Below are 4247 nucleotides of genomic sequence, written 5' to 3'. Positions count from 1 at the left end.
CAAATAGGAATGATACTTATTTTCTTAGAGGGACAACACTTAGATCCCTGAGACTTTTTATGGAATTAGATTTTACTCATCCTAAAACAATTTCTGTTATACACTTAAAAGTTACAGAACACTGGTATTACATCTACAGGAAGTATTTAAGTCAGTGAGAGTGTAATGTAGCAGGTAGACATGAACTTAGCATGGCTTTCCAGACAGGAGAGGGAACAGCCTCTCCAGCCATAAACTGCACTTAACTGTCTATTTAATAGTGGCAAGGTCCTTGGAAATGCAATCTCCATGCTAATCCTGTCTTTTATTTTCTAAATCAGAAATAATAATAAAAAATAAGTCAGTAAGGTAAAGCTCCCATTCCATTCCCTACATCTGGGAGTGACATTTAAACAACTTGAGTCAACTGGATTAAATCAACAGGATTCAATAATCATAGCACAGACACTGCACATTTTTTTGAAATGAGGAACGAGAATGTATTTTTCATTTCAGGTTCAATGACCCCTCTCACATTTGACAAAAGGGATGTCTTTCAATTAACTGTGAAACCTTTTAACTCCCCTCATCTAAATATTTTTTTATAACGGGAAACGCAGCCTCAAACTGTAGTGACCAACCAAATATAAGGTTCTAGAAACCCAGAAAATGGCCCAGAATAGATGAGTATTAGATATTCCTTCTGCCTGGCCTGTATTACAACCAACATCCAGATAAGAACATATTTTCACTACTTTATTGGAAAAGGAAATTGTCTGTTCCTGAGACAATAAAGGCTCACATTTAGAAGTAAGAAGATGTTGAATACCAAACAATTGTGATGGTCTTAAGTTGCAGAGAAATAGCATTTCTTTGCTGCTGTCACCACTGCTTCATAGGTCTTCCAATGGGCTCTGTAGCACACGGCCAGATTCAGTACATGTTTACCACCAGCATCTTTCTAGATGTCTTCCATCATCTCTCATTTTCTCCATACCTCAAGCACATTTACTTGGAAATGTCCCACTCCTATCAATGGGATGCTGACTTTGCAATAAATGTATTCTAAGCTTACGGCACCACACACTTCTTTCAGTCAACCAAACAATGACTGCTTATAAACCCAAAGAAAGTGATGGAGACCTACAGAAAGATCAAACAGAGAATCCCCAGTTGCAAAGCTAGCAAGTCAGCTCACTCTTTCCTCTTAACTCCACCCTCCCCATCATAACTACCTTTAGGAGTCTTCCAGTCCAGTCCAGGAGTGGGTTTTAAATTATCACTCCTACATGAGAGGAAGGGCATCTTCTGGGCATGGAGTAGGGTCACTGGGTGTGTGTGGGGGAGGTAGTTGTGAAATTCCTGCATTGTGCAGGGGGTTGGACTAGATGACCCTGGTGGTCCCTTCCAACTCTATGATTCTATTATTCTACTTGAAAAAGGTGTTGTCATTTAGGATATTCTATGGTATTTAAAAGCGAGAGTACTATTCTATTCTATTTAAAAGCAAAACCGGGGAGAGGGGAGGGGGAGCATGCCATCCAGTGTGCAAAGGGTTAACAGAAAGGGCCTTCTATTCTGTTGTTCCCTCCCCACCTCTCTTCCAAGAACTCCGCAGGGAGCTTCAGCAGGAAGGGGATCACAGAGATGATAATATACGTACTTGAACAGGCCAGATTAAATAGCATCAACTGGGCAGCAGTGAATTGGAGGGCAGGTCTATTCAGAACCCCACTCCGGCTTATTTAATGGGGCTTATTCCTAGGAAAGAATTTTTAGGATTGCCCTGCGAGACTCTCTTTGGAGCAGAATGGTAGAAGTAGGACATTAGCACAGTGCTGAGAATTCTCTGGGGTGGAATGACAAGCTATAAGGAATCAAAGAAAGGCAAAGATAGAAGATAGATGGACTGCTGAGAAACAATGCATTAGGTATGCAACCTTACGGACTAGGCTTGTGACTAAGACCATAAGGCTTCTTAAGTGCCTCAGAATTTCTGACAAAATAAACAGACCCTCCGAGGAGGCAGTAAACACAGGACTGAGCCAGTTAGCTGGTCTTTTCCAGGCTCTGGAGATAGGTGGAGAGTCCCAAATCTCCTATGGAGGGAACAGCACATGTAGGAGGTGCAATAGGAGCTGTGCTAGGTCACACCATTGAACACTAAATAGAAGAAGCCCTTGGTGGTGGATGGCATGTTCACAGCGGCAACAACACAACTGAACTGGGAAAGAGGTTCACTCAGGGTACTCTGGCCCAGTCATGCTAAGTGCCAGATTTAAACTGTATTTCTTTGATTTATGTAGAGTTTAGATTCCTTTCCCCTCTTCCCAGAAACTATGGGCCTCATTTGTGGCACCTCATTTAATACTCACAACAACCTTGCGAAGAAGGCTGGGCTGAGAGAAAGTTGCTCAAGGTCATCCACTCAGCTTCAAAGCAGAACAGTCTGTCCTCGTCACACTCTCCACCACACCCCACAAAGCATATGGAAGAACAGTTCTTATTTTCATGTCTGGTGGACTTGTCCGAAGTTGCAAATGTACTGGAAGAAGAAATACAAAATATGCTTAAACTAAAAATACATCTAGACCCAAGATACTTTTTATTACGCATAACACCATCCGATCTACCTGTGAGATTTAAAGATCTGTTCAGATATGCTACAATGGCAGTGAGAGTTGTTTTGGCAAGAACTTGGAAACAAACGTCTATACCTGGCATAGAAGAATGGAAAGATGCTTGAATATGCAAATATGGCCAAAATGACCTTTATGATGAATCTAACAGATAATGAGTCTGTGGAACAGTTTAATGAGAAATGGCAGTCATTTTATACTTGTATATCAGCCAACATATAGATAAACATAGTACAAGAAATTAGATAACATAACTATATAAAAATGTAAAATGTTTTTGAATATATTAGACCAATAAGAATGTTCGCCTATTGCAGACAGATTGCTTTTACCCTTCCCTTTTTTCCTTTCCTGTACCCTATATCTGCAGGAGCCCCGTGGCGCAGAGTGTTAAGCTGCAGTACTGCAGTCAAAAGCTCTGCTCACAACCTGTGTTTGATCCCAACGGACCTCCGAGGTCGGTGAAACGAGTACCCAGCTTGCTGGGGGTAAAGGGAAGATGACTGGGGAAGGCACTGGCAAACCAGCCCGCAAACAAAGTCTGCCTTGGAAACGTCGGGATATGATGTCATCCCATGGGTCAGGAATGACCTGGTGCTTGAACAGGGGACCTTTACCTTTTTACCCTATATCTATAATAAAAGAAAATTGGGGTGGGGAAAGCATATGGAAGCAAATCCGACCCCTGTACCTTTAACTGAGTTGGTTTAGCAGGCATATAGATTTAGGGGGAAAGGCTAAGCTGGTCTATGCAGAAGTAAATCCTGTTTATTCAGTGGAGTTTACTCTCAGGAAAGTGTATTTAGGATTGCAGCCATAGTGTGATGTATAGGGTTTCCTCTGGAAAACAGAATAAAGCTTCCAGGGCACAACAATCCAGCCAAAGTCAATATTTTCCCCAAGGTATTTCACAGGAAGATTGAAGCCTGTTTTTTACTTTTCCACTTATATAGGGTTGCCAACTGCCAGGTACTTAGAAAAAATATAGTATCAGGCTCTATGTAATACACACAAATTTTAGTGAAAATATGTGAGGAATGAACATTCAATAAAGGAAACTTACAATGTATACACTTAAATACAACCAAACCAAAACAATGCAAAATATGTATCAAAACACGATAATCTACTATGTCTTCTAACAACGCTTAGCTGTTGGTCACAAAGGACTCTTATAAAGTTCATATGCATTGAAATCCCACAGGCGCAGGAAGAAAGCGACAGGCAGAAGATGGAGGAACGCTGTCCGGATGCTTCGCGTTTTCACTGCCACGTGGGCAGCTTCATCAGCTCTCCGTTTAGTTTGAAGTCAAAGCTCCTTAAGGACAGGGAAAAAACAATGATAATAAAATTCTATTCTGTTAACTATGTCTGGTCTGAAATACTTATTATCTAAATCAACATGATATTGGATGCAAGCGAAATTACATACCTTCAAGAAGAATACATTTTCATATAATAATGAAACTACAAACTTTCCATGCGCCCGCTAGGCTGCTCAGCTCTAAACCTCTTACTATGGAAGCTACATGTGCGGTAATTTATCAAGAACATGAGGTCGTAACAGTTTGCTCAATGCAAAAGGGAATCAGCTGTAACTATTTCATTTACAAGAAACAAGAAAGATCC

The sequence above is a fragment of the Euleptes europaea genome, chromosome 2, assembly GCF_029931775.1.
Source record: "Euleptes europaea isolate rEulEur1 chromosome 2, rEulEur1.hap1, whole genome shotgun sequence".
Lineage (NCBI taxonomy): Eukaryota > Metazoa > Chordata > Lepidosauria > Squamata > Sphaerodactylidae > Euleptes > Euleptes europaea.
This window is presented reverse-complemented; position numbering follows the sequence as displayed.